Source organism: Oncorhynchus gorbuscha, unplaced genomic scaffold (assembly GCF_021184085.1).
Source record: "Oncorhynchus gorbuscha isolate QuinsamMale2020 ecotype Even-year unplaced genomic scaffold, OgorEven_v1.0 Un_scaffold_1138, whole genome shotgun sequence".
Lineage (NCBI taxonomy): Eukaryota > Metazoa > Chordata > Actinopteri > Salmoniformes > Salmonidae > Oncorhynchus > Oncorhynchus gorbuscha.
In genome coordinates, this window is record NW_025746008.1 from 166,148 (window position 1) to 186,341 (window position 20,194).

The 20,194-nt window shown below is 50.5% G+C and overlaps 1 pseudogene; it reads left to right on the forward strand.

Moving 5' to 3' along the window:
* The window catches only part of LOC124021603, a 32,916-nt pseudogene that overhangs the window by 2,876 nt on the left and 9,846 nt on the right, over positions 1 to 20,194 (forward strand).

Below are 20,194 nucleotides of genomic sequence, written 5' to 3' on the forward strand. Positions count from 1 at the left end.
GACTCTGACCCCTAACCCTGAGTAGACTGACATCACCTACCTGGGTAAGAGTAGACTGACCCCTAACCCTGAGTAGACCGACATCCCCTACCTGGGTAAGAGTAGACTCTGACCCCTAACCCTGAGTAGACCGACATCCCCTACCTGGGTAAGAGTAGACTCTGACCTCTAACCCTGACCCTGAGTAGAATTGACATCACCTACTTGGGTAATAGTAGACTCTGACCTCTGACCCTGAGTAGACTGACATCACATACCTGGGTAAGAGTAGACTCTGACCCCTGACCCTGAGTAGACTGACATCACCTACCTGGGTAAGAGTAGACTCTGACCTCTAACCCTGACCCTGAGTAGAATTGACATCACCTACCTGGGTAATAGTAGACTCTGACCTCTGACCTTGAGTAGACTGACATCACCTACCTGGGTAAGAGTAGACTCTGACCTCTGACCCAACCTGGGTAAGAGTAGACTCTGACCTCTGACCCTACCTGGGTAAGAGTAGACTGACATCACCTACCTGGGTAAGAGTAGACTCTGACCCCTGACCCTACCTGGGTAAGAGTAGACTCTGACCCCTGACCCTACCTGGGTAAGAGTAGACTCTGACCTCTGACCCTACCTGGGTAAGAGTAGACTCTGACCCTACCTGGGTAAGAGTAGACTCTGACCCTACCTGGGTAAGAGTAGACTCTGACCTCTGACCCTACCTGGGTAAGAGTAGACTCTGACCCTACCTGGGTAATACTGCTCTGTATTTTCACTGATGTTTCACAGGCTTGACCACAACATATATCTCTCTCAATTTCTCACACACACACACACACACACACACACACACACACACACACACACACACACACACACACACACACACACACACACACACACACACACACACACACACACACACACACACACACACACTCTCTCTCACTATGTGTGCCAGGTCGTCGTGGTGTTTTCACTGGGGCGTCAGGCCTGCAGATAGCATATGTGAGTGGTCGTGAGGGGCAGCAGGATCCGACTCCAGCTCACTGCTTCTCTCCTAAAGACCTCACTCAGCTGGTGGAGCCACTGATTAGCAACAACCAGTTCAGAGGAGTGGACATCCTGCTGACATCACAGTGGCCCCGCGGAGTCTGGCAGTACGCCAACAGCCCCGTAAGACACTCCAACTACCCTCATCAGCACCTGACTACCCTCATCAGCACCTGACTACCCTCATCAGCACCTGACTACCCTCATCAGCACCTGACTACCCTCATCACCCCCTGACTACCCTTATCAGCACCTGACTACCCTCATCAGCACCTGACTACCCTCATCAGCACCTGACTACCCTCATCAGCACCTGACTACCCTCATCAGCACCTGACTACCCTCATCAGCACCTGACTACCCTCATCAGCACCTGACTACCCTCATCAGCACCCGACTACCCTCATCAGCACCCGACTACCCTCATCAGCACCCGACTACCCTCATCAGCACCCGACTACCCTCATCAGCACCCGACTACCCTCCTCAGCACCCGACTACCCTCCTCAGCACCCGACTACCCTCATCAGCACCCGACTACCCTCCTCAGCACCCGACTACCCTCCTCAGCACCCGACTACCCTCCTCAGCACCCGACTACCCTCCTCAGCACCCGACTACCCTCCTCAGCACCCGACTACCCTCATCAGCACCCGACTACCCTCATCAGCACCCGACTACCCTCATCAGCACCCGACTACCCTCATCAGCACCCGACTACCCTCATCAGCACCCGACTACCCTCATCAGCACCCGACTACCCTCATCAGCACCCGACTACCCTCATCAGCACCCGACTACCCTCATCAGCACCCGACTACCCTCATCAGCACCGGCCTCATCAGCACCCGACTACCCTCATCAGCACCCGACTACCCTCATCAGCACCCGACTACCCTCATCAGCACCGACTACCCTCATCAGCACTCGACTACCCTCATCAGCACCCGACTACCCTCATCCGTCTAACCTAACTACCCGTCATCCGTCTAACCTAACTACCCGTCATCAGTCTAACCTAACTACCCGTCCTCCGTCTAACCTAACTACCCGTCCTCCGTCTAACCTAACTACTACCGTCCTCCGTCTAACCTAACTACCCGTCCTCCGTCTAACCTAACTACCCGTCCTCCGTCTAACCTAACTACCCGTCCTCCGTCTAACCTAACTACCCGTCCTCCGTCTAACCTAACTACCCGTCCTCCGTCTAACCTAACTACCCGTCCTCCGTCTAACCTAACTACCCGTCCTCCGTCTAACCTAACTACCCGTCCTCCGTCTAACCTAACTACCCGTCCTCCGTCTAACCTAACTACCCGTCCTCCGTCTAACCTAACTACCCGTCCTCCGTCTAACCTAACTACCCGTCCTCCGTCTAACCTAACTACCCGTCCTCCGTCTAACCTAACTACCCGTCCTCCGTCTAACCTAACTACCCGTCCTCCGTCTAACCTAACTACCCGTCCTCCGTCTAACCTAACTACCCGTCCTCCGTCTAACCTAACTACCCGTCCTCCGTCTAACCTAACTACCCGTCCTCCGTCTAACCTAACTACCCGTCCTCCGTCTAACCTAACTACCCGTCCTCCATCTAACCTAACTACCCCTCTAACTAGCCCCACTACCCTCTAACAACCCTCTTAACTAGCCCCGCTACCCTCTAACAACCCTCTTAACTAGTCCCGCTACCCTCTAACAACCCTTTAACTAGCCCCGCTACCCTCTAACTAGCCCCACTACCCTCTAATAACCCTCTAACGAGCCCCACTACCCTCTAACAACCCCTGCTACCCTCTAACGATCCCCGCTACTCTCTAACAACCCCCGCTACCCTCTAACAACCCTCTAACTAGCCCCACTACCCTCTAACAACCCTGTAACTAGCCCTGCTACCCTCTAACTAGCCCTGCTACCCTCTAACAACCCCTAACGCTACCCTCTAACAACCCTCTAACAACCCTCTAACAACCCTCTAACAACCCCGCTACCCTCTAACAACCCTCTAACTAGCCCCCTGCTACCCTCTAACTAGCCCTGCTACCCTCTAACTAGCCCTGCTACCCTCTAACAACCCTCTAACACCCTCTAACCCTCTAACTAGCCCCCTAACCCAATAGCTAGCAGCTTCAGATGCTGTGTGTTTGACCCAGCTAAACAGTGTTGTTTATTTTAAACTAAACTTTTTTTGTTTCAGGAAGTCAACACTAAGTTCTGTGGAACGACCTCCATCTCCCACCTGGCTTACAAGCTGAAGCCTCGCTACCACTTTGCTGCGGTAGAAGGAGTTCACTATGAGAGACTACCTTACAGGTACACACACTATCACACACACAACACAACCTTACAGGGTAATTCACACTGTATATAAACTACCATACTACCACTTTGCTGCGGTAGAGGGCGTTAACGTGTGTGTGTGTGTGTGTGTGTGTGTGTGTGTGTGTGTGTGTGTGTGTGTGTGTGTGTGTGTGTGTGTGTGTGTGTGTGTGTGTGTGTGTGTGTGTGTGTGTGCTTTTGTGTAGGAATCATGTTGTTCTTCAGGAGAATACTCAGCACGTCAGCAGATTTATCGCCCTGGCAACCGTCAACAACCCAGAGAAGAGAAAGGTGAGGTCTCACTGTATTGGAGGATATTATTGACCACTCCCCTCTCTGTATTGGAGGATATTATTGACCACTCCCCTCTCTGTAGTGGAGGATGTTATTGACCACTCCCCTCTCTGTAGTGGAGGATGTTATTGACCACTCCCCTCTCTGTAGTGGAGGATGTTATTGACCACTCCCTCTCTGTAGTGGAGGATGTTATTGACCACTCCCCTCTCTGTAGTGGAGGATGTTATTGACCACTCCCCTCTCTGTAGTGGAGGATGTTATTGACCACTCCCCTCTCTGTAGTGGAGGATGTTATTGACCACTCCCCTCTCTGTAGTGGAGGATGTTATTGACCACTCCCCTCTCTGTAGTGGAGGATGCTGTTGACCACTGTCAGCTTCATTAAATAGTTCCTCTGTCCAGTGTCTGTGTTCATTTGCCCATCTTAATTCTTTTTTTTTTTTTTGGCCAGAAGGCAGCATCCCGGTGTCGCCTCTTCACTGTTGACGTTGAGACTGATGTTTTGCGGGTACTATTTAATGAAGCTGCCAGTTGAGGACTTGTGAGGCGTCTGTTTCCCAAACTAGACACTCTAATATTCTTGCTCAGTTGTGCACCGGGGCCTCCCACTCCTCTTTCTATTCTGGTTAGAGCCAGTTTGCGCTGTTCTGTGAAGGGAGTAGTACACAGCGTTGTACGAGATCTTCAGTTTCTTGGAAAGTTCTCACATGGAATAGCCTTAATTTCTCAGAACAAGAATAGACTGACGAGTTTCAGTAGAAAGTACTTTGTTTCTGGCCATTTTGAGCCTGTAATCGAACCCACAAATGCTGTTTCTCCAGATACTCAACTAGTCTAAAGGAGGCCAGTTTTACTGCTTCTTTAATCAGTACAACAGTTTTCAGCTGTGATAACATAATTGCAAAATGGTTTTCTAATGATCAATTAGCCTTTTAAAATGATAAACGTGGATTAGCTAACACAACGTGCCATTGGAACACAGGAGTGATGGTTGCTGATAATGGGCCTCTGTACTCCTATGTAGATATCCCATAAAAAATCAGCAGTTTCCAGCTACAATAGTCATCTACTATATTAACAATGTCTACACTGTATTTCTGAACAATTTGATGTAATTTTATGGACAAAAATGTTGCTCTTCTTTCAAAAACAATGACATTTCTAAATTACCCCAAACATCTGAGCTGGCTTAGGGGTTAATATTGTGTCTCTCTCTCTAGTACCAGGATGGGTTCAACATAGTGAGGAGCAGGGAGGCATCTGAGCTGGCTTAGGGGTTAATATTGTCTCTCTCTAGTACCAGGATGGGTTCAACATAGTGAGGAGCTGGCTTAGGGGTTAATATTGTGTCTCTCTCTCTAGTACCAGGATGGGTTCAACATAGTGAGGAGCAGGGAGGCATCTGAGCTGGCTTAGGGGTTAATATTGTCTCTCTAGTACCAGGATGGGTTCAACATAGTGAGGAGCAGGGAGACATCTGAGCTGGCTGGCTTAGGGGTTAATAGTGAGGAGCAGGGAGACATCTTAGGGGTTAATATTGTCTCTCTCTCTAGTACCAGGATGGGTTCAACATAGGAGCAGGGAGGCATCTGAGCCGGCTTAGGGGTTAATATTGTCTCTCTCTAGTACCAGGATGGGTTCAACATAGTGAGGAGCAGGGAGACATCTGAGCTGGCTTAGGGGTTAATATTGTGTCTCTCTCTAGTACCAGGATGTGTTCAACATAGTGAGGAGCAGGGAGACATCTGAGCTGGCTTAGGGGTTAATATTGTGTCTCTCTCTCTAGTACCAGGATGGGTTCAACATAGGGGCAGGAGACATCTGAGCTGGCTTAGGGGTTAATATTGTGTCTCTCTAGTACCAGGATGGGTTCAACATAGTGATGGAGCAGGGAGGCATCTGAGCTGGCTTAGGGGTTAATATTGTCTCTCTCTAGTACCAGGACTGTTCAACATAGGAGTAGGGAGACATCTGAGCTGGCTTAGGGGTTAATATTGTGTCTCTCTCTATCTAGTACCAGGATGGGTTCAACATAGGGGCAGGGAGACATCTGAGCTGGCTTAGGGGTTAATATTGTATCTCCCTAGTCCAGGACAACATAGTGAGGAGCAGGACTCTATCTGACCCTACATACAGTACCAGGTGGGTTCAACATAGGAGCAGGGAGACATCTGAGCTGGCTTAGGGGTTAATATTGTACTCTCTAGTACCTCTATCTGAGCCTTACTGTACCAGGATGGGTTCAACATAGTGAGGAGCAGGAGACATCTGAGCTGGCTTAGGGGTTAATATTGTCTCTCTCTCTAGTACCAGGATGGGTTCAACATAGTGAGGAGCAGGGAGACATCTGAGCTGGCTTAGGGGTTAATATTGTCTCTCTCTCTGTACCAGGATGGGTTCCAGGTAGGGCAGGGAGACATCTGAGCTGGCTTAGGGGTTAATATTGTGTTCTACTCACACACACTCTATCTAGTACCAGGATGGGTTCAACATAGGGGCAGGGAGACATCTGAGCCCTTAGGGTTAATATTGGTCTCTCTCTAGTACCAGGATGGGTTCAACATAGGGGCAGGGAGACATCTGAGCTGGCTTAGGGGTTAATATTGTGTCTCTCTCTAGTACCAGGATGGGTTCAACATAGGGGCAGGGAGACATCTGAGCTGGCTTAGTGGTTAATATTGTGTCTCTCTCTCTGCAGTATCTGTATGCCTTCAACATTATCCCGATGAAAAGCATGGAGGCATCAGAACTGGTCAAGCAGCCTCAGGATGTCACTGAGAGCCCTACAGCAGGATGGTTAGAGAGAACACTCTATCTGACCCTACTGTCCAGGTACTCACACACACTCTATCTGACCCTACTGTCCAGGTACTCACACACACTCTATCTGACCCTACTGTCCAGGTACTCACACACACTCTATCTGACCCTACTGTCCAGGTACTCACACACACTCTACAGGTCTGACCCTACTGTCCAGGTACTCACACACACTCTATCTGACCCTACTGTCCAGGTACTCACACACACTCTATCTGACCCTACTGTCCAGGTACTCACACACACTCTATCTGACCCTACTGTCCAGGTACTCACACACACTCTATCTGACCCTACTGTCCAGGTACTCACACATCACTCTATCTGACCCTACTGTCCAGGTACTCACACACACTCTATCTGACCCTACTGTCCAGGTACTCACACACACTCTATCTGACCCTACTGTCCAGGTACTCACACACACTCTATCTGACCCTACTGTCCAGGTACTCACACACACTCTTAGGATCTGAAAATCTCTCAGGGTTTAGATCTTCATGCTAAACAAAGGCCAACAACTAAGACACTATATAGAGACGAGTATAGGTCCACACCCCTTCAAATTAGTGTATTCGTCTATTTATATATATATACTATATAGAGACGAGTATATGTCCACACCCCTTCAAATTAGTGTATTCGTCTATTTCGGGCCACATCTGTTGCTGACGTGTATAAAATAGAGCACCCAGCCATGCGATCTCCATAGACCGATATCGGCAATAGAATGGCCTTACTGAAGAGCTCAGTGACTTTCAACGTGGCAACGTCATAGGATGCCACCTTTCCAACCAGTCAGTTTGTCAAATTACTGCGCTGCTCGAGCTGCCACCTTCAACTGTAAGTGCTGTTATTGTGAAGTCTAGGAGCAGTAATGGCTCAGCCGTGAAGTGGTGGTCCACACTAGCTCACAGAACGGGACTGCCGAGTGCTGAAACATGTAGCGCGTAAAAACACTCTGTTCTCGGTTGCAGCACTCACTACCGAGTTCCAAACTGCCTCTGTTGCAGCACTCACTACCGAGTTCCAAACTGCCTCTGTTGCAGCACTCACTACCGGGTTCCAAACTGCCTCTGTTGCAGCGCTCACTACCGGGTTCCAAACTGCCTCTGTTGCAGCACTCACTACCTACCGAGTTCCAAACTGGTTCCAAACTGCCTCTGTTGCAGCGCTCACACGGGTTCAAACTCACTACCGAGTTCCAAACTGCCTCTGTTGCAGCGCTCAAACTACCGAGTTCCAAACTGCCTCTGTTGCAGCGCTCACTACCGGGTTCCAAACTGCCTCTGGAAGCAACGTCAGCACAAGAACTGTTCGCCGGGAGCTTCATGAAATGGGTTTCCATGTTTGCTAATTTATAATGAAATAAACAGAAATATCACATTTACATAAGTATTCAGACCCTTTACTCAGTACTTTGTTGAAGCACCTCTGTCAGATTACAGCCTAGAGTCTTCTTGGGTCTGATGCTACAAGCTTGGCACACCTGTATTTGGGGAGGATCTCCCATTCTTCTCTGCAGATCCTCTCAAGCTCTGTTAGGTTGAATGGGGAGCATCGCTGCACAGCTATTTTTAGGTCTCTCCAGAGATGTTTGATTGGGTTAAATTCCCGGGCTCTGCCTGGGCCACTCGACGTCCAGAGACTTGTCCCAAAGCCACTCCTGGGTTGTCTTGGCTGTGTGCTTAGGTTCGTTGGTCTGTTAGAAGGTGAACCTTCGCCCCAGTCTGATGTCTGGAGCAGGTTTTCATCAAGGATCTCTCTGTACTTTACTCTGTTCATCTTTTCCTCAATCCTGACTAGTCTCCCAGTCCCTGCCGCTGAAAAACACCCCCACAGCACAATGCTGCCACCCCCATGTTTCACCGGAGGGATGGTGGTTTCCTCCAGACGTGATGCTTGGTGTTCAGGCCAAACAGTTGAATCTTGGTTTCGTCAAACCACAGCTCTGAGAGTCTTTCGGTGCCTTTTTGGCTAACTTCAAGCAGGCATGTGCGTTTTTATTGAGGAGTGGCTTCAGTCTGGCCACTCTACCATAAAGGCCTGGTTGGTGAAGTACTACAGAGAGGGTTGTCCTTCTGGAAGGTTCTCCCATCTCCACAGAGGAACTCTGGAGCTCTGCCAGAGTAACCATCGGGTTCTTGGTCACCTCCCTGACCAAGGCTCTTCTCCCCCGATTGGTCAGTTTGGACGGCTGGCCAGCTCTAGGAAGAGTCTTGGTGGTTCCAAACTTCTTCCATTTAAGAATGATGGAGGCCACTGTGTTCTTGGGGACCTTCAATGTTGCAGACATTTTTTTGATACCCTTCCCCAGATCTGTGTCTTGACACAATCCTGTCTAGGAGCTCTACGGACAATTCCTTTGACCTCATGGCTTGGTTTTTGCTCTGACATGCACTGTCAACTGTGGGACCTTATATAGACAGGTGTGTGCCTTTCCATACCATGTCCAATCAGTTGAATTTACCACAGGTGGACTCCAAGTTGTAGAAACATCTCAAGGGTGATCAATGGAAACAGGATGCACCTGAGCTCAATTTGGAGTCTCGTATCAAAGGGTCTGAATACTTATGTAAATAAGGTATTTCTGTTTTTTTATTTTAATACATTTGAACCTGATTTCGCTATGTCATTATCGGGTATTGTGTGTAGATTGCGGAGGTTTGTTTTTATTTTGGAATAAGGCCGTAACATAAGAATTTTGAAAAGGTCAAGGGTTCAGAATACTTTCCGAAGGCACTGTACATTATAGATGAGTCGGTGCCTCCAACTTTGGGGCAACAGTTTGGGCAAGGTCCTTTCCTGTTTCAGCATGACCATGCCCCCGAGCACAAAGCCAGGTCCATACAGAAATGTTTTTAGAGATCGGTGTGGAAGAACTTGACTGTCCTGGTCAGAGCCCTGACCTCAACCCCATCAAACACCTTTGGGATGAATTGCGACTGTGAGCCAGGTCTAATCGCCCAACATCAGTGAGCCAGGTGGCTGAATGGAAGCAAGTCCCCACGCCCAACATCAGTGGAAAGCCCGACCTCACAAATGTTCCAACATCTTGTGGCTTGAATGGAAGCAAGTCCCCACAGCAATGTTCCAACCTCTAGTGGAAAGCCTTCCCAGAAGAGTGGAGGCTGTTATAGCAGCAATGTTCCAACATCTAGTGGAAATCCTTCCCAGAAGAGTGGAGGCTATTATAGCAGCAATGTTCCAACATCTAGTGGAAAGCCTTCCCAGAAGAGTGGAGGCTGTTATAGCAGCAATGTTCCAACATCTAGTGGAAAGCCTTCCCAGAAGAGTGGAGGCTGTTATAGCAGCAAAGGGGGGACTTACTCCATATTAATGCCCATGATTTCGCAATGAGATTTTGGATGTGCAGGTGTCCACATACTTTTGGTCATGTAGTGTAGAAGGCCAACAACTATAAAAGGTTTAACAGACAGACAGACATGGGAAGACGTTCTACCTTGAGGTCGGCAGCACATCTCATTCCTCCGGAGGAGAGGGCATCTCATTCCTCCGGAGGAGAGGGCATCTCATTCCCCTCCGGAGGAGACATCTCATTCCCCTCCGGAGAGAGGGCATCTCATTCCCCTCCGGAGGAGAGGGCATCTCATTCCCCCTCCGGAGGAGAGGGCATCTCATCTCATTCCCCTCCGGAGGAGAGGGCATCTCATTCCCCTCCGGAGGAGAGGGCATCTCATTCCCCTCCGGAGGAGAGGGCATCTCATTCCCCTCCGGAGGAGAGGGCATCTCATTCCCCTCCGGAGGAGAGGGCATCTCTAAATCGTCTTCCTGTTTCGTCCTTCCGGTGCCAAAGCATCAAGCCAGACCGTGGGGCTGAATAGACATTTAAAACAAGACTTAAGGACACTCATGATTTAAAGGCCAAGTTCCAATAAGGAATCATCATCAGAAAATAGCCTTGGAAACACACACCGCTTTGACAATGCAGACGGCAAATATACACTGAGTGGACAAAACATTAAGAACACCTTCCTCATATTGAGTTGCTCCTCCCCTTTAGCCCTCAGAACAGCCTCAATTCATTGGGTCGTGGACTGCAAGGTGTTGAGAGCGTTCCACAGGGATGCTGGCCCATGTCGACTCCAATGCTTCCCACTGTTGTGTCACGTCGGATGTGCTTTAGGTGATGATGGTTGCCATGTCGACTCCAAGGCTTCCCACTGTTGTGACACGTCGGATGTCCTTTAGGTGATGATGGTTGCCATGTCGACTCCAAGGCTTCCCACTGTTGTGTCACGTCGGATGTGCTTTAGGTGATGATGGTTGCCATGTCGACTCCAACACTGTTGTGACACGTCGGATGTCCTTTAGGTGATGATGGTTGCCATGTCGACTCCAACACTGTTGTGTCACGTCGGATGTCCTTTAGGTGATGATGGTTGCCATGGTGACTCCAAGGCTTCCCACTCTTGTGTCACGTCGGATGTCCTTTAGGTGATGATGGTTGCCATGGTGACTCCAATGCTTCCCACTGTTGTGTCACGTCGGATGTGCTTTAGGTGATGGACCATTCTCGATACACACGGGAAACGGTTGAGTGTGAAAACCCCAGCAACGTTGCAGTTCTTGACCCAAACTGGTTCTCCTGGCACCTACTACCATAACCTCGTTCAGAGGCACTTAAATATGTTGTCTTCCCCATTCTTAAATATGTTGTCCCTCTGAATGGCACACATTCCCATATCACTGTCTCAAGGCTTAAATATGTTGTCTTCCCCTTTCACCCTCTGAATGGCACACATTCCCATATCACTGTCTCAAGGCTTAAATATGTTGTCTTCCCCATTCACCCTCTGAATGGCACACATTCCCATATCACTGTCTCAAGGCTTAAATATCATTATTCAACCTGTCTCCTCCCCTTCATCTACTCTGAAGTGGATTTAACCTGTCTCCTCTCCTTCATCTACTCTGAAGTGGATTTAACCTGTCTCCTCTCCTTCATCTACTCTGAAGTGGATTTAACAAGTAACATCGATAAGGGATCATAGCTTTCACCTGGATTCACCTGGTCAGTTTGTCATGGAAAGTGTTCTTAATGTTTTGTATACTGTGTGTATCTCTCTCAGGAGCCGGCATCTCAGTTCTTCTTTGACCTGGGGAAGAAGCAGCGTGGAGGGGGGCGTGGCCAGGGGGGGCGTGGTAGGAAGAGGCCCTCGGACGGAGACTGGCAGAATCAAGGACAGCCGTGGGATTCAGACCGGCAGAGTCAGAGACTGCCCTTTGATCTAGACAGGCCTAAACAACCCCGCAGACCCCGTGAGTCTCCCTCCCTCGCTCTCACAGACACACACCCTCACCGTCTCCCACCCTCTCATGTATGTCTCTCTCTCTCTCTGTGTCTGGTTCAGCTCTCACAGACACACACCCTCACCGTCTCCCACCCTCGCTCTCACAGACACACACACACACCCTCCCATACCCTTATACACACACCCTCACCGTCTCCCACCCTCTCATGTATGTCTCTCTCTCTCTCTCTGTGTGTGTCTGGTTCAGCTCTCACAGACACACACCCTCACCCTCACCGTCTCCCACCCTCTCATGTATGTCTCTCTCTCTCTCTCTCTCTGTGTGTCTGGTTCAGCTCAGCCCAGCGGTCCCTGTTGGTTCTGTCTGGCCAGCCCTCAGGTAGAGAAACACCTGGTCATCAGCATTGGGACACATGTGAGTTTCCACACACACACAGTCTGAGTATTACAACAGATAGTAGAAAGAGGTTGTTCTGTTTAAAGGGCTCTGAAGCCCCCAGTTAACCATTTTGTGTTGATGTATTTTTCCTCAGTGCTACCTGGCCCTTGCTAAGGGCAGTCTAACCCCTCAGCATGTGTTGGTACTGCCCATCGGCCACTACCAGTCAGTAGTGGAACTGAGCTCTGAGGTGGTCAAAGAACTGGACCGATACAAGATGGCTGTCAGGACCTTCTATAAGAGCAAAGGACAGCGCTGTGTTCTGTTTGAGAGGAACTACCACAGCCAACACCTACAGATCCAGGTAGACTAGACTACACTCACCCCTCAGGGCCAGCCTGACTACAGGTAGACTAGACGACCCTCATCCCTCAGGGCCAGCCTGACTACAGGTAGACTAGACTACACTCACCCCTCAGGGCCAGCCTGACTACAGGTAGACTACACTCACCCCTCAGGGCCAGCCTGACTACAGGTAGACTAGACGACACTCACCCCTCAGGGCCAGCCTGACTACAGGTAGACTAGACTACACTCACCCCTCAGGGCCAGCCTGACTACAGGTAGACTAGACTAGACTCAGGGCCCCTCAGGGCCAGCCTGACTACAGGTAGACTAGACTAGACTCACCCCTCAGGGCCAGCCTGACTACAGGTAGACTAGACTACACTCACCCCTCAGGGCCAGCCTGACTACAGGTAGACTATACTACACTCACCCCTCAGGGCCAGCCTGACTACAGGTAGACTAGACGACCCTCACCCCTCAGGGCCAGCCTGACTAAAGGTAGACTAGACTAGACTCACCCCTCAGGGCCAGCCTGACTACAGGTAGACTAGATGACACTCACCCTTCAGGGCCAGCCTGACTACAGGTAGACTAGACTAGACTCACCCCTCAGGGCCAGCCTGACTACAGGTAGACTAGACTAGACTCACCCCTCAGGGCCAGCCTGACTACAGGTAGACTAGACGACACTCACCCTTCAGGGCCAGCCTGACTACAGGTAGAGTAGACTAGACTCACCCCTCAGGGCCAGCCTGACTACAGGTAGACTAGACTAGACTCATCCCTCAGGGCCAGCCTGACTACAGGTAGACTAGACTAGACTCACCCTTCAGGGCCAGCCTAACTACAGGTAGACTAGACTAGACTCACCCCTCAGGGCCAGCCTGACTACAGATAGACTAGACTAGACTAGACACTCACCCCTCAGGGCCAGCCTGACTACAGGTAGACTAGACTACACTCACCCCTCAGGGCCAGCCTGACTACAGGTAGACTAGACGACCCTCACCCCTCAGGGCCAGCCTGCCCAGATACAGGTAGACTAGACTACACTCACCCCTCAGGGCCAGCCTGACTACAGGTAGACTAGACGACACTCACCCTTCAGGGCCAGCCTGACTACAGGTAGACTAGACGACCCTCACCCCTCAGGGCCAGCCTGCCCAGATACAGGTAGACTAGACTACACTCACCCTCAGGGCCAGCCTGACTCAGGGCCAGCCTGACTACAGGTAGACTAGACTAGACTCACCCCTCAGGGCCAGCCTGACTACAGGTAGACTAGACGACACTCACCCCTCAGGGCCAGCCTGACTACAGGTAGACTAGACGACACTCACCCCTCAGGGCCAGCCTGACTACAGGTAGACTAGACTACACTCATCCCTCAGGGCCAGCCTGACTACAGGTAGACTAGACTCACCCCTCAGGGCCAGCCTGACTACAGGTAGACTAGACTAGACTCACCCCTCAGGGCCAGCCTGACTACAGATAGACTAGACTAGACTCACCCCTCAGGGCCAGCCTGACTACAGGTAGACTAGACTAGACTCACCCCTCAGGGCCAGCCTGACTACAGGTAGACTAGACTAGACTCACCCCTCAGGGCCAGCCTGACTACAGGTAGACTAGACTAGACTCACCCCTCAGGGCCAGCCTGACTACAGATAGACTAGACGACACTCACCCCTCAGGGCCAGCCTGACTACAGGTAGACTAGACGACACTCACCCTTCAGGGCCAGCCTGACTACAGGTAGACTAGACGACCCTCACCCCTCAGGGCCAGCCTGCCCAGATACAGGTAGACTAGACTACACTCACCCCTCAGGGCCAGCCTGACTACAGGTAGACTAGACGACCCTCACCCCTCAGGGCCAGCCTGCCCAGATACAGGTAGACTAGACTACACTCACCCCTCAGGGCCAGCCTGACTACAGGTAGACTAGACTAGACTCACCCCTCAGGGCCAGCCTGACTACAGGTAGACTAGACTAGACTCACCCCTCAGGGCCAGCCTGCCCAGATACAGGTAGACTAGACTAGACTCACCCCTCAGGGCCAGCCTGCCCAGATACAGGTAGACTAGACTAGACTCACCCCTCAGGGCCAGCCTGACTACAGGTAGACTAGACTACACTCACCCCTCAGGGCCAGCCTGACTACAGGTAGACTAGACTAGACTCACCCCTCAGGGCCAGCCTGACTACAGGTAGACTAGACTACACTCACCCCTCAGGGCCAGCCTGCCCAGATACAGGTAGACTAGACTAGACTCACCCCTCAGGGCCAGCCTGACTACAGGTAGACTAGACTACACTCACCCCTCAGGGCCAGCCTGACTACAGGTAGACTAGACTAGACTCACCCCTCAGGGCCAGCCTGACTACAGGTAGACTAGACTAGACTCACCCCTCAGGGTCAGCTCAGGGCCAGCCTGCCCAGATACAGGTAGACTAGACTAGACTCACCCCTCAGGGCCAGCCTGCCCAGATACAGGTAGACTAGACTAGACTCACCCCTCAGGGCCAGCCTGACTACAGGTAGACTAGACTACACTCACCCCTCAGGGCCAGCCTGACTACAGGTAGACTAGACTAGACTCACCCCTCAGGGCCAGCCTGACTACAGGTAGACTACACTCACCCCTCAGGGCCAGCCTGACTACAGGTAGACTAGACTAGACTCACCCCTCAGGGCCAGCCTGCCCAGATACAGGTAGACTAGACTACACTCACCCCTCAGGGCCAGCCTGACTACAGGTAGACTAGACTAGACTCACCCCTCAGGGCCAGCCTGACTACAGGTAGACTAGACGACCCTCACCCCTCAGGGCCAGCCTGCCCAGATACAGGTAGACTAAACTACACTCACCCCTCAGGGCCAGCCTGACTACAGGTAGACTAGACGACACTCACCCCTCATGGCCAGCCTGACTACAGGTAGACTAGACTAGACTCACCCCTCAGGGCCAGCCTGACTACAGGTAGACTAGACTAGACTCACCCCTCAGGGCCAGCCTGACTACAGGTAGACTAGACTAGACTCACCCCTCAGGGCCAGCCTGACTACAGGTAGACTAGACTACACTCACCCCTCAGGGCCAGCCTGACTACAGGTAGACTAGACGACACTCAACCCTCAGGGCCAGCCTGACTACAGGTAGACTAGACGACACTCACCCCTCAGGGCCAGCCTGACTACAGGTAGACTAGACTAGACTCACCCCTCAGGGCCAGCCTGACTACAGGTAGACTAGACTACACTCACCCCTCAGGGCCAGCCTGACTACAGGTAGACTAGACTAGACTCACCCCTCAGGGCCAGCCTGACTACAGGTAGACTCAGGGACTACACACTCACCCCTCAGGGCCAGCCTGCCCATCAGTTGTCATGATAATCACTCATTTCATTTCTGTTACAGTCCCTCCCCAGACTACAGGTAGACTAGACTAGACTCACCCCTCAGGGAGGTGGTAGGAACAGCCCCTGTAACAGTCTGTCCCTCCGCAGGGAGGTAGAACAGCCCCTGTAACAGTCTGTCCCTCCCCAGGGAGGTAGAACAGCCCCTGTAACAGTCTGTCCCTCCCCAGGGAGGTAGAACAGCCCCTGTAACAGTCTGTCCCTCCCCAGGGAGGAGAACAGCCCCTGTAACAGTCTGTCCCTACCCAGGGAGGTAGAACGCCCCCTGTAACAGTCTGTCCCTCCCCAGGGAGGTAGAACAGCCCCTGTAACAGTCTGTCCTTCCCCAGGGAGGTGGAACAGCCCCTGTAACAGTCTGTCCCTCCCCAGGGAGGTAGAACAGCCCCTGTAACAGTCTGTCCCTCCCCAGGGAGGTAGAACAGCCCCTGTAACAGTCTGTCCCTCCCCAGGGAGGTAGAACAGCCCCTGTAACAGTCTGTCCCTCCCCAGGGAGGTAGAACGCCCCCTGTAACAGTCTGTCCCTCCCCAGGGAGGTAGAACAGCCCCTGTAACAGTCTGTCCTTCCCCAGGGAGGTGGAACAGCCCCTGTAACAGTCTGTCCCTCCCCAGGGAGGTAGAACAGCCCCTGTAACAGTCTGTCCCTCCCCAGGGAGGTAGAACAGCCTGTCCCTCCCCAGGGAGGTAGAACAGACCCTGTAACAGTCCCTCCCCAGGGAGGTAGAACAGACCCTGTAACAGTCCCTCCCTCCCCAGGGAGGTAGAACAGCCCCTGTAACAGTCTGTCCCTCCCCAGGGAGGTAGAACAGCCCCTGTAACAGTCTGTCCCTCCCCAGGGAGGTAGAACAGCCCCTGTAACAGTCTGTCCCTCCCCAGGGAGGTAGAACAGCCCCTGTAACAGTCTGTCCCTCCCCAGGGAGGTAGAACAGCCCCTGTAACAGTCTGTCCCTCCCCAGGGAGGTAGAACAGCCCCTGTAACAGTCTGTCCCTCCCCAGGTAGTACCAGTACCAGAGGATAAGTGTACCACTGAAGATATTAAAGAAGCCTTCATGCTGCAGGCGCAGGAACAGAACATGGAGCTGATGGAGATACCACAACACACTGACCTCAAACAGGTACACACACACACACACACACACACACACACACACACACACACACACACACACACACACACACACACACACACACACACACACACACACACACACACACACACACACACACACACACACACACACACACTCAAACACACACACACACACACCTCAAACAGGTACACACACACACACCTCAAACAGGTACACACACACACACACCTCAAACAGGTACACACACACACACACCTCAAACAGGTACACACACACACACACACACACCTCAAACAGGTACACACACACACACACACACACCTCAAACAGGTACACACACACACACACACACACCTCAAACAGGTACACACACACACACACACACCTCAAACAGGTACACACACACACACACACACACTCAAACAGGTACACACACACACACACACACCTCAAACAGGTACACACACACACACACCTCAAACAGGTACACACACACACACACACACACACCTCAAACAGGTACACACACACACACCTCAAACAGGTTCTGATACTGGACCATGTTCTACAACATGTTAAATATCACACAGCTATTAGATCTAGGATACAACCTGTCACAGCCGGTTGTAACACATCCTGGGTTCGAACCCCAAACTGTCTACAGTCCTGACATGGTTAAGTACCCAGAGAACAGTCCTGACATGGTTAAGTACCCAGAGAACAGTCCTGACATGATTAAGTACCCAGAGAACAGTCCTGACATGGTTAAGTACCCAGAGAACAGTCCTGACATGATTAAGTACCCAGAGAACAGTCCTGACATGGTTAAGTACCCAGAGAACAGTCCTGACATGGTTAAGTACCCAGAGAACAGTCCTGACATGGTTAAGTACCCAGAGAACAGTCCTGACATGGTTAAGTACCCAGAGAACAGTCCTGACATGGTTAAGTACCCAGAGAACAGTCCTGACATGGTTAAGTACCCAGAGAACAGTCCTGACATGATTAAGTACCCAGAGAACAGTCCTGACATGATTAAGTACCTAGAGAACAGTCCTGACATGGTTAAGTACCTAGAGAACAGTCCTGACATGATTAAGTACCTAGAGAACAGTCCTGACATGGTTAAGTACCTAGAGAACAGTCCTGACATGGTTAAGTACCTAGAGAACAGTCCTGACATGGTTAAGTACCCAGAGAACAGTCCTGACATGGTTAAGTACCTAGAGAACAGTCCTGACATGGTTAAGTACCTAGAGAACAGTCCTGACATGATTAAGTACCCAGAGAACAGTCCTGACATGGTTAAGTACCCAGAGAACAGTCCTGACATGGTTAAGTACCTAGAGAACAGTCCTGACATGATTAAGTACCCAGAGAACAGTCCTGACATGATTAAGTACCCAGAGAACAGTCCTGACATGATTAAGTACCCAGAGAACAGTCCTGACATGATTAAGTACCCAGAGAACAGTCCTGACATGGTTAAGTACCTAGAGAACAGTCCTGACATGGTTAAGTACCTAGAGAACAGTCCTGACATGGGTAAGTACCTAGAGAACAGTCCTGACATGGGTAAGTACCTAGAGAACAGTCCTGACATGGGTAAGTACCTAGAGAACAGTCCTGACATGGTTAAGTACCCAGAGAACAGTCCTGACATGGTTAAGTACCCAGAGAACAGTCCTGACATGGTTAAGTACCTAGAGAACAGTCCTGACATGGTTAAGTACCTAGAGAACAGTCCTGACACACCTAGTCATTCAAGGTTTTTAAATTTTATGTTTTTAAATGTTTACTATTTTCTACATTGTAGAATAATAGTGAAGACATCAAAGCTATGAAATAACACATATGGAATCATGTAGTAACCACAAAAGTGTTTAAACAAATCAAAATATATTTGAGATTCTTCAAAGTAGCTAGCGTTTGCCTTGACCACTTTGAAACACTCTTGGTATTCTCTCCACCAGCTTCACGAGGTAGTCACCTGGAACGCATTTCAATTAAAAGGTGTGCCTTGTTAAAAGTTAATTTGTGGAATTTATTTCCTCAATGTGTTTGAGCCAATTAATGGTGTTGTGACAAGGTAGGGGTGGTATACAGAAGATAGCCCTATTTGGTAAAAGACCAAGTCCATATTATGGCAAGAACAGCTCAAATAAGCAAAGAGACGACCGTCATTACTTTAAGACATGAAGGTCAGTCAATCCGGGGAAAAGGTAAAGAACTTTTTTTTAAAGAACATTTTTCAAGTGCAGTTGCAAAAACCATTATGACTGCCACAGGAAAGGAAGACCCAGAGTTACCTCTGCTCAGAGGACAAGTTCATTAGAGTCACCAGCCTCAGAATGCAGCCCAAAATAAATTCTTCACAGAGTTCAACTAACAGACACATCTCAACATCAACTGTTCAGAGGAGACTGCATGAATCAGGCCTTTGTGGTCGAATTGCTGCAAAGAAACCACTACTAAAGGACACCAATAATAAGAAGAGACTTGCTTGGGCCAAGAAACACGAGCAGTGGACATTAGACCAATGGAAATCTGTTTTAAATTTAAGATTTTTGGTTCCAACGTGTCTTTGTGAGACGCAGAGCAGGTGAACGGATGATCTCTGCATGTGTGGTTCTCAGCGTGAAGCATGGAGGAGGAGGTGTGGGGGTGCTTTGCTTGTGACACTGATTTGATTTAGAATTCAAGTCACACTTAACCAGCATGGCTACCATAGCATTCTGCAGCGACACGTGATCCCATCTGGTTTGGCCTTAACCAGCATGGCTACCACAGCATTCTGCAGCGACACGCGATCCCATCTGGTTTGGCCTTAACCAGCATGGCTACCATAGCATTCTGCAGCGACACGCCATCCCATCTGGTTTGTGCTTCGTGGGACTATCATTTGTTTTTCAACAGGACAACGACCCAAAACACATCTCCGGGCTGTGTAAGGGCTATTTGACCAAGGAGAGTGATGGAGTACTGCATCAGATGACCTGGCCTCCACAATCACCTGACCTCAACCCAATTGAGATGGTTTGGGATGAGATGGACTGCAGAGTGAAGGAAAAGCAGCCAACAAGTGCTTAGCATATGTGGGATCTCCGTCAAGACTGTTGGGAAAGCATTCCAGGTGAAGCTGGTTGAGAGAATGCCAAGTGTGCAAAGCTAACATCAAGGCAAAGGGTGGCTATTTGAAGGTAATC